A 12049-nucleotide genomic window follows, 5' to 3' on the forward strand; every position below is an offset into this window, starting at 1 on the left:
TAAAATCAACAGAATTACACCTCCAAATCAGCTATGTCAAACCCAATCGAATCGGTCTCCAACAACAGTCCAAATTAACCCAAAACAATACTGAAAATATCAGTCAAACTCTGTCAACATAGAGTCAAACCTGCGGTCAACTTCCCTGTGGTCAATGCTGGTCAAACAACTCAGATTACCTAGATTTCTATGCCCAGAAATGCGGCCTGCCCAAACATAATTTTCTCCAAGAAAAACGCAGTCAAACTTGGTCAACTGCTACCCGGTCAATGTTGGTCAAACAACTTAGATTGCCTCGATTTCTGTGCCCAAAAATGTGGTCTCCCCAAACAAAATTTTGCAGACTGCACCTCACACGTGTGGAGAGAGAGGCTGCCTAGAAATCCGTACACCCAATCAGATGAGAGAGAGAGGTGTGTGAGAGATGAGTGTCCAAATGAGGTAGATGCTTCTATTTATATGCAACGTTGAGGATGAATAGACGTGTCTTTTGGGCTTTTGAGCCTACATTAGATTGCTGACCAACCTTGACAATTTGTCCATAAACAAAATAAATTCATAATTCCATTTGTACATGTCAGAATGAGATGATCTTTAGATTAATCCTATGCCTCTCGGAAAGAGGAATCCACTAAAAATATCAATTGCATCATATGAGCTGTCCAAGGTGGAGTTTGGCCCTCGTTTCCAAATTTAACATCCCGATATTTGCGAAATTCTTCTGTCTCTGGATCTCTGAAACGACTTCTCGAATTTGCAAATCAAACTGCGTATTAGAGGCTTGTACGCAACCCTTATGTCAACCTCCCTATGGCTATCTCTGCCTCTCTGCAGATTGCAGTACACTCGCTGGATCTGTTGAATTTCCACGATCTTGGGTCTATGATAGAATCTTAGAATCTCAACAAAAGCTACTTTGCACAACGGAAAATATAAAGCAGTAAATCACACATGCACAAGTATAGACAACTTTTTACAAAATATTGTACAAATATGTACAACCCAACCTTTGTTATATTAAACCAATCTAAATAATACAACAATGTATGGAATACAAGATACAATGACAATCTCATTGCAATCTCTATGTCGTATCTTGTCCTGCTGTTCCTTTGCTCCCGTTCTGCTCTCTCGCTGCCCCTTAGTTCATCAAAGGACAACACATAGAGTCTCCAGGAGGGCTGCCACCTATCACTATGACAAGTTGCTTTTGCTACAATGAACATAGGCTGATCCAATCTGCTCTCTAGGCTGGCCAATACCTGAGCTCCAATCTGCCAATCTAGTAGCCTCTTTTGTTCGTCAAAGAGCTACACATTAGGCTCCAATCTTCACCTAACCTTTAACTGTCAATGTAACTTTATGATGGGTTGTCAAGGGCTACTTTGGGTAGCCAACATGCTTCCCTCCACGAGTCCATTGGCACTTGTTCCAATCACTGCAAGATCTACTCTTAGTTGAGGTCTCCAACTGCCCAAGTCAACCTCAACACATGGCATTCATAGGCTGCAACCAAAACTGATCCAATATTGGTTAGGGCATCATTGTGACCCATGTCAGCCTTGAAACACACCCACATAGTCCCTTAAACAACTGTAGTTTCCTCCACAAATATCCTCTGCCTCCATGCCGATGTCTAGGCTCTTTAATACCCTCAAACAGTCCCACGCATGCCCTGATTTTTGGTGTTAAGGCTTGTGGCCTACCCAACCCTTCCTCCAATGCTTACGACCTGCTCAAAACAGAGATCCCTGTCCATAAAACGTGCCCCAACAGACTTGCGGTCATACCTCTTCATACTCGGCTTGCCTGCAAGTCAAAATAACCCTTCAACCGTCATGAAAAGACTCCTAAACAACCTCCCTCCTTCACTGAAGTACCCTCCTACTTGCGTTTAGAACAAAGGTAGTCTTTTCTCCCTTAGCCGAGTTCCTTATTGATCCTTTTCTGCCTTGCGTTGCATGGATGGATGTCTCAAATGAAACTCACTCACCTTGTATTTATACCATATACACGGGCTCCCTCAAAACGTCATCATAGGGCTTGACAAGCTGTCATAAGGCCTCCATAACAACTAGTTGACCTTAACTCTTCTTGTGCAAACCCACTCCTTGACTTAAAAAATTCATAACTCATCAAGGACATCTCGGAATTCAATGATTCTCGAAGCGTTGGATTCTCTTTTCTGCCCTCTATCATCTCATCCCATCACATGTCCAAAATGCTTCATGGTTTTGGCCCAAATCACGATGGGTGCAAAACCCCAACCTTGGGTTCCAAGCCCACAAGTGACTCTTGTGGTGCTCCACCCTCCAAACCTTGAGCCCCAGGGCTTGGAGTACCTCCCAAGCTACACAAAAATCAACACTTCCTCTTAGCGAGGGAGGTACTTCCAAGACTAGGAATTAACTCATCATCATCATCACTGCTCGCAACACTTGCCCAACTCTTGGCGCTCACCACTACAACAATCCCTATAGCATGAACTATGCCTCTCTCGGAAGTGTCGTTATCACTTGAAGCATCCTGCTTCTTCTTTTCCTATATCATTTTCCAATCCCTCCATGATTCCTTCTTGGCAGTTGTAGGAGCACCCTTGCTCCCCACTGACCATCCGCTCTTCTGAGGCTGCGAAGTCTCCCTTTGAATCTGTAAACTCCCTCTAGAACTCGACTCCCTCTGAGCCTCTGGAACCCGGACCTTCTTCTCTGGAAGCTATACCTACTCGTCTGAAGCCTACACCTACACTTGCTCCACTTGCTTCTTCTTCCCATGATCTATAGGCTTTTTTGTTAGCGTGTATATACCATGCTCTCTAACTCCAAGCACAATACCATCAGAGCTAGAGCCTCTGGGCCTGAGTCTTGCCTTCCCATCCTGGAACAAGACCTCAAACCCCTTCTTGATCATCGAGACAGATATCACGCTATATCTGAGTCCTGGTACAAACGGTACATCCTGGACCTGCCTCATCCGTCCTATCTCCTTCTTGAATGGCACAACCCCCGATCCTTAGATCTCCTGACTCTTGTCACCCAACACCACGCGCAACTTCGATTCCCATTCAACTAGAGTCTCAAAAATGTCCTGTGACCCTGTCATATGTTTTGACGCACCACTGTCCATGTACCATCCATCCTCATCGATAGTACCCTGCGAGAAATGAGAGATCATAGCAAAGTCCTCCTCTGCCAATCTCCTGGTGAGAGCATCTATCTCAGCTGAGGTGGCAACACCAACATTCTACTTTCCTTTCTTCTTCTTGTCATCTCCCTTCTTCTTCATCAGACATCTCGACAGAAAATGACCCATCCGCCACAATTGAAACACTTGAATTTACTCAAGTCCTTCTTTAGCTTACCCTTCATTCGCGTTGCAAGTGCCACGTCATCATCGAAAGTCTTCTTCTTCTGATGAAGATCCTCGTCTCACAACTCTTCTTGAGTGAAGTCGTCCCACAATCTATTCTAGTCTGGTAACTTCTCTTTGGCAATGATCCACTTGATGAAGGTCTTCCATTCCTCAGTGAAGCCTTTCAAAGCAATCCTCACCTTATATGAATTGAAATAGTCATACCGACGACAGCAAGTTCATCTTTTACCTGAGACAATCTCGTCAGATACGAAGCCAGTCCTTCACCCTATATCATCTTGGTGGACTTCAACTTATCCTCCAATACCAATCCCTGGTTCTCGTTCTTATTCTGGAACAAATTTTGAAGAGCCATCCACATCTGATGTGTAGTGTTCTTCTCGGCCAAATGAGGTATTAGGGGATCCTTCAGAGTTAAAACCATCTAGGAGGATCAATCTCGTCCTCGTATACAAATCCTCCTATACCCCAGTTCCTTTGGGTTAGTTGGCTTCTTGATGGCTTTTTCAACGAATTCCCAGATCCAGTTGACCTCAAGACCAACTTGATCCTTTCCTTCCATGGACTATAGTTGGACAATCTTTCCAACCTGTCGTCATACAGTAGACTTGCCTGCAACTTTGACATTGTAGTGAGCCCTTCACCTACAATGTGACCAACTCCCTCTCAAGCTATACTTCGCTGTGCACTCTGATGATTCACTGTCTTCCAAAGTAGCTCAGACATGCTCTGATACCATGTTGAATTTCCAGGATCTTGGATCTATGATAGAATCTTAAAATTTCATCAAAAGCTACTTTGCACAACGGAAAATATAAAGCAGTAAATCACACGTGCACAAGTATAGACAACTTTTTACAAAATATTGTAAAAATATGTACAACCCAATCTTTGTTATATTAAACCAATCTGAATAATACAACAATCTAGGGAATAGAAGATATAATGACAATCTCGCTGCAGTCTCTATGTCGTATCTTGTCCTGCCGGCCTTTTGCTCCCATTCTGCTCTTTAGTTGCCCCTTAGTCCATCAAAGGACAACAAATAGAGTCTCCATGGGGGCTGCCACCTATCATTGTTGCAAGTCGCTTTTGCTACAATGAACATGGGCTGATCCAATCTGCTCTCTAGTCTGGCCAATATCTGAGCTCCAATCTTCCAATCTAGTAGCCTCTTTTGTCCGTCAAAGAGCTACACATTAGGCTCCAATCTTCACCCAACCTTCAGCTGTCAACGTCACTTTATGATGGCTTGTCAAGGGCTACTTTGGGTAGCCAACACGCTGCCTTCCACCAATCCAATGGCACCCAATCCAATCACTGCAAGATCTGCTCCTAGTTGAGGTCTCCAACTGCCCAAGTCAACCTTAACACATGGCACTCACAGGCTGCAACCAAAACTGATCCAATACTGGTCAACACTTTGACCCAACACAAGACAAATTTGGCTCCAAGTCTGATGTACAACTTCTGTTATAGACTATGTCTTGGTTAGGGCATCATTGTGACCCACGTCAACCTTGAAACACACCCACACAGTCCCTTAAACAACTGCGGTTTCCTCCACAAGTATCCTCTGCCTCCACGCTGATGTCTGGGCACTCTAATACCCTCAAACAGTCCCACGCATGCCTTGATTTGGGGTGTTAAGGCTTGCGCCATGCTCAACCCTTCCTCCAATGCTTACAACCTGCTCAAAACAGAGATACCTGTCCATAAAACGTGCCCCAACAGACCTGTGGTCTTACCTCTTCATACTTGGCCTGCCTATAGGTGAAAAAAACCCTTCAACAATCACGGAAAGTCGCCTAAATAGCCTCCCTCCTTCGCTGAAGTGCCCTCCTACCTGTGACCCAAACATAGGTAGTCTTTTCTCCAATAGCCGAGATCCTTATTGCTCCTTTTTTGCCTTGCGTTGCATGGATGGATGTCTCAAATGAAACTCACTCACCTTGTATTTATACCATATACATGGGCTTCCTCAAAATGCCATCAGAGGGCTTGACAAGCTGTCATAAGGCCTCCGTAACAGCTTGCCGACCTTAACCCTTCTTGTGCAAACCCACTCCTTGACTTAAAAAATTCATAACTCATTAAGGACATCTTAGAATTCGATGATTCTCAAAGCATTGGATTCTCCTTTCCGCCTTCTATCATCTCATCTCATCACATGTGCAAAATGCTCCATAGTTTTGGCCCAAATCACGATGGGTGCAACTTGGGTTCCAAGCCCACAAGCGACTCTTGTGGTGCTCCACCCTCCAAACCCTGAACCCTAGGGCTTGGAGTACCTCCCAAGCTACTCAAAAATCAACAGGATCTGGAAAGCTTCCTCTAGCCTCACTGTCCCTGCCCCTCATTGTCCTTGCTTCAGTCTTTGGCTCTCCGACCACTGCTGCTGCTCTCTGGAAATCGATTTGCCAAGGAAATCAAACTGCTGAAGTGTCTTCTCCAAGTGCCCATTGACTTCTCCTTATAATCCTTTGTTGGAGCACCAACAATCAAGATTAAAACTTAATCAATGACTACGATCATCTTGAAGTCTATCCGTGTGAGTTTCTAGACTATTCTCACCTTGACTTAATTACTTTTGATTAAATAACCAGTTTTCCTAAGTTTAGACTTGGGAAACATTAAAAAATAGGTTAATAATCTAATTAAGTCATATCTAGGTGGAATTTCCACAAACGCTTTTTGGGTTTTGGAGATCTCATGCATTCTAGTCTCTCCACCAAATTTTGTGGCTAGAACACATCTGATGCTACAAAAATTAACACTTCCTCTTTGCTGGGATTGTGTTCTAGTGCTACACACCCTGTCACAAGACTCTATCTTTGTGTCATCTCCTGTCACGTTGCTGATTATCGGCCACTGCTGCTCACCAACCACTGCGCGACTCTGATGCTGCATCTGTGCTGCTGCTGACACTGCTATACTGCTACCAACTCTGCATCTGCACTACAACTCCCTCTCATCTGTTGCTACTGCAACTACAACTGAGAAGCATCCAAAACACTGAATCATCTCTATTCAGTATGATGCATCTGTCTCTTGAGTCCTGATTGCTACCAACCTGTACACTATCACTAAAGAATCTGCGTTGCTGCTAACTCTGCACTGAGCCACTTGCTTTGCCGTCAACACTACACTGCACTTCTCAACCTTTGACTGCTACTAGTCTGCAACTGTCACTATAGTACCAATTGCATCAATTGCCACTGATCCATCCTGCTATTGAATACTGTGGGTCCCCCGTAGCCAGGTAATGATCCATGAGTTGGATTTCTCAAGGACCCTGCCCACACTCTAGGGCTACAACACCAAATCATCCCACCTCACTCCTGGAGGAACTCTTCCTTTAGCCTAGAGGAAAGCTTGTCTATTTTCGTAGATGCTGCTTGCTGGTCTTGCTTCTCCCGCTTGTCCTTTTTCTTGAGCGGACATTGCGTGCTGTAGTGACTGAACTCACCACACCTGAAGCACTTGACTTTTGACAGGTTCTTCTTCTTCCGCTCCCCTTGCCCCTGACTAGGACCCTTCGATGCTAGGGCCACATTCTCCATCCTTTAAATTTTTCTTTTCTTTGGTTGTGACTTGATCTGTTTTTATCATTCTTTCAATTGCATCAATCTCCTAGGGAAAATTTTCAAGCCTTGACTCAGAGACAAGGTCTTAAGTTGCCAGTCCCATTGACAGATGACAATCAGCCCAAAGAATGGATGTATATAATAAAGGAAACATGGAATGTGGTAAGTATAGTGTACCTTGGGCACGCTACTTCAATCAGTGCCTCCTATTAATGCCCTTCCGAAAAGGACTTCAGGGGAGGCCACATTGGGTTAGGGGCAAAGGATAACCTTCGAGGTGAAGCATGGGAACAAGGGTACAATCAAGAGCAGTCAATCCTCCAGCTTGGTTTGTGATCCATATTAAGATGCCCCAAAACTTTAAATGATAGCACGTGATTGCAATAATGATTATTGTCTGTTTCGATAAATGATCCACCTTCCTTCAAAAAGCATGTCAGATGGGAGAGAGAAGTGACTAGAGCATAAGTGGAGAGCTCTGATGTAAAGCTATTTGTGGGCCATCATAGGTCTTCTGGTTTGCTGGCTTTCAAATGAAGATGCCAATTTTCTCCTATGGGTTACCCTCTTTTGGTGGTTAACAAGTATCTTCTTCTATTTTGCAATTGTTGTAGAATTATGGTTTCACTAAATTTTTTGTTGAATCTTCTATGGCTTTAACATTTCCTTTAAATTATCACCAACTTTCTATCAAGGAACCTTAGTATAGCTTCCTTGCTCTTAAATATCCAATTGATTGAAAGTTGCTAGGGTTTGGTGGAAAGAGGCTTTCCCCCTCTTAACTCTTTCCAATTGTTTTTCTTCCATAGACCTCACCCTTTGACTCCATTAGCCCAGGATTGAGAAAAGGCACTAGTCCATTGTTGTGTTAGTCTTTTAAAATCTATAAATTTCGAAACTCTAATTTTTTTAAGGGTAAATTAAGGTTAGGTTAGGGAAAAATCTTCATTTAATAGCATAAATTATCTTTTTCCTCAGTCTTGGGTTGCATCTATTAATTTGAAAAAAGTAAAATATCATTTCTAATGCATTTTTCGTCCACCTTTTTAGGGCTGACGTCTAGGGTTTCATGGCTGTTTTATGCTTTTTCAGCCATTGAAAAATTGCTAGTCTTTTTCCTTATTAACTCATTCAATAGCCTTTGTTTACTCATTGTTTATCATCATTTATAGGCTGTTTTATAATTGTTGTCATAAATATTGCATTCTGTAAATGGTATTGTTTAAAATCCCAAGTTACAACAACAATTGATACTTTAAAGCTAGCACGTGTTTGGGATCTGTTTGAGCCTCTTTAGGACTATTCAAGCCCTCTAGATTTAGACATAGCTCCTTTGAACTTGTTACCTTGAATAAGTGTTGATAATATCGGTATCAGCAAAATATCGGTGAGGGTCCAGAAAACATCTTATCGGCAATATCGACGAAAATATCGGCAAATATCAGCGAGCATAAAAAATCATTTTTTTTTTTAAATTTTATTTATTTTTATTTTTTATTTTTTTTTTCTCAGATTTTTAAACATAGCCGATATTTTAAAAATATGGCGATATTTTCAAAATATCCCGATATTTTGAAAATATTGCGATATTTTCAAAATGGAAAATATTGCAATATTTACTCAGCGATATATCGTTTTGCCGAAAATATTGCGATATTTTCGAATATCGCCGATATTATCAACACTGCCTTGAATCATCTCTCATCCCTCTTGGAGCCCTACTTTATTGAAAATCATCTTTGGGTGTTTTATTTAGTAAACTCTTGAAGGGTATTTAGCCTAGGAATTCTTGGGTTATCTAACCTCTGAGATCTTCTGGGGAAGCCTCCCTTGTGGGGATATATATATATATCCTATTATCCACAGAACAACAGAGACTAAGGTGACAGTGGTGGCTGATTTCATTGTTGCCATTAATCTAGAGTGCTTAGTGAGGCTTTGCACTAGGGTGCTAGATTTTGTGGTAACATGCACTGTTTCAAATTGTAATTTGATTTGTCAATAAACAGATCCGCTCCCAAGAATTTATATGAGGGTCTTGCTGATGTGGCCTCCACATAGAACACTAATTGAATTACTGATGGGCAGATCCATGAGGCTTCATGTTTGCTCTCCCAGGTGCCATATTTGTCTCTGATAAGTTTCTCCTAGGCAGCGAACAGTAAGCTGTGATACCCTTAAAAGATGTGTTCGAAATGCTTATGTGAAAGATGGAAACTCCTTGCTGTTATGCGAAATAAAAACTCAAAAATGGACCTGAATTTTTGGTGGCAATAGTAAATAATAGAGTTACAAAATTTCATCCAAGGCAAATCATCAAGGTGGTTCCTGTACTATGATGCTAATTGCTAACATATTCTCCAAAGATATTGGTTAGACCTATAATGACATGAATTTGAACAAATGACTTGGTAGAGTTGCTTTGATCAACAAACATTTTGGAAGAGGCAACCCTAGTTTTACTATGAATATTGAATAAGCAAAAATCAGTAGATATAATTGTAATATCTTTATTTCCTATGCCTTCAAGGTTAAAAAATGACAAATACAAGGAGGTTGTGTCCAGCACAAAATCATATTGAAACCAACATGGTGGTAATTTCAAGCTATTAGTTTTTAACATAAGATACTTTGTTGTGGTGAATTTTCTGGAGTTGATTTGTGTATCAATTTTGAACCTTTTTCCTTGATTCTGAACTGGTCTTATTATGCTAGCCACCAGAGTTGAGTGTTCGATTTTGAACAATTTTTTGTTAGTTTCTTGATGAAGTTCTTATTTTTGTAATAACTATTTTTTGCAGTAATCTTGTCACAGATTGTGTTGGAGTTGTTGGTCCAATAATTTTAGTGATGGTTTAAAATTATATATTATTGATAAATGTGCAGTTGCCTTGCTTGACTGGAGTTTGATCTCACAATTATTTCTGATTGCCTTCTTGATTGTGCAGTACAATGTTTCTCGACAAGGTATGCCATTCGATTGTTTTACAAAATGTTTCTCATACCAAAATGTTTTTCAATGATTAATTTTTTTTATGTTGCATTATTACAATCAATGTATTTTGGTTATGAATTCCAATATTGGTGTTGAATCATGATGGTTGTTTTTCCTTTTAAACGTAAAACTTGAAAATGCATACATTCCAGAACTAACAGGAGCTCTTTTGCACCCATTGCTTGTCCCCAAGGACAGCTTATGAGAATGTGCAGCAAAAAGGAGCAATTCTTTCTGGTAAATTGGTAGCATGTACAATGGAGGGGTAGGCACCTGGAAAGTTTTAGTTTGGCACTGGATTCAATAGGCACAACACATCCTGGCTATTAAATGTCCATTTCAGTTGTGTGACATAGTTGGAGTGGTCATGCTTGTGATCACAGCCTACAGGTTCTTCCTCATCTAAGAGGGTGTGGGTTGCTTGGTAGATTGGGTTTGGGTTTTTGGCTTGGTAGTATGAGGGCCTTCAAGACGCTTAGGATTTAGCAACATGGCCAATTTGGAGGCGCCTAGTGTCCAGGGGTTATGTTGGCCTCTCTCCTATGTTAGTTGGTAGATGATTTCGTAAGAAATATCTTTTTTTGGAAGGATTCATGGAATCATGAAGAACAACATTCGATTCCCTAGCATGCTCTTAAATGGGCTCTAAAACACATTGACATGGATAAATTTCTGTAGATGGCCTCTACTACATGAATCTCGAAGAATGTCTTTTTGAAATGCAATCAAAAGGGTCAAGTAAGGCCTATGCCTTGATTGCTGCGTCAGTAAATGAAGAGGTGAGTCATCATATTTCGCCATTCTCAAATTCCTTTGAAGCCTTGAAGAAGTTGTAGGAATTATATGACTCACACTCTGAGCTTGAAGTGGTTCAACTGATGATCAAGTTGTTCAATCTTGAGTTGAAAAATGATGACCCTCTTGCCTTAGCATTAGAAATAAGATCCATTATGCATGACATAAAAGCCATTGGTGTTGAAATAGATGTTCCTCTCACAGCCTATGTCAAGGCACTATATCCCACTTATTCACATTATCTTGAGTCATTGCAAGCAATTGGAAAACTTAAGGATATTTCCTTTGATTCCTTTGATAAAAAGTTTGCTGAAAGAGAGAAGGCTTTTGGGAAGAAGACAACTCCTCAGTCTTCTGATGAAGCTATGTGCCTTGCATAGAAAGAGAAGAATCATGCACAAGATTCTTCTAGAGGAAGAGGTGGCCGAAGAGGAAGAGGAAGAAAAATTTTTAGAGGCAGGGGGTGCAAACATTTCCAAGGAGAAAGGTCTGATCTTCATTGCATACGTTGCAATAGAGAAGGACATGATGCTTCGACATGTAAGTTGCCTTGGGACAAAATTGAATAGGGAAGAAATGAAGAAAAAGGTAAAACACCTGGTAAAGGGAAAGGAAAAGTACCTGAGTCCGCTCATTATGTTGTGGCACATTGTAACATTGGAGTAAATGAAGACTTATTCAATGCTTCACTTGCTTCATGGAAAGATGCTTGGTTGCTTGATTCAGGAGAAATTTTCCACACGACTTTTAGAAGTGATTTCTTTGAAGAATTCACTGACAATGGTGACAGAGCAGTCTACTTCATAGACCAGTCAAAACTCAAGCCATCAGGGCTTGGCACCATTGTTGAGAAATCTAGGGAATAATAATTAATTGTTTTCTCTTTTATTAGTAACTGCTTGTGAGTGCTTTCTACTTTTTTAGATTAGGACCTTCTTTTACTTAGGTTATTAGTGTTCTTCTTCATCAAACAACTACCAATGCATAAACCATAAAGAGACAAGAGACATAGAATATAGGCTATCAACCAGGGCCAAAACCTCTCACTTTTTAAGAGGAAAACATGAACAAATTTTTCTTCTTATGGAGAATCCAATTGACGAATACCAAGATCACGACCTAGACCCTTGACGAAAATTACCTCTCCAATACGAAGTCAACTTTCTGCAATTTAGCCTTCACTTCTCCAACTCAGATCTGAACTTTTCGGTCTCCTTGACGTAGTCTTTTTCCTGTTGTAGTAGTCTCTCCTTTTCTCGCACGTGTGACTGATAAAGGATGAGTTCTAACTAGAAAGAAG

The sequence above is a fragment of the Pinus tabuliformis genome, chromosome 8, assembly GCF_031772625.1.
Source record: "Pinus tabuliformis cultivar Carrire ecotype Pingquan chromosome 8, CPIR1, whole genome shotgun sequence".
In the NCBI taxonomy this organism is placed as follows: Eukaryota; Viridiplantae; Streptophyta; class Pinopsida; order Pinales; family Pinaceae; genus Pinus; species Pinus tabuliformis.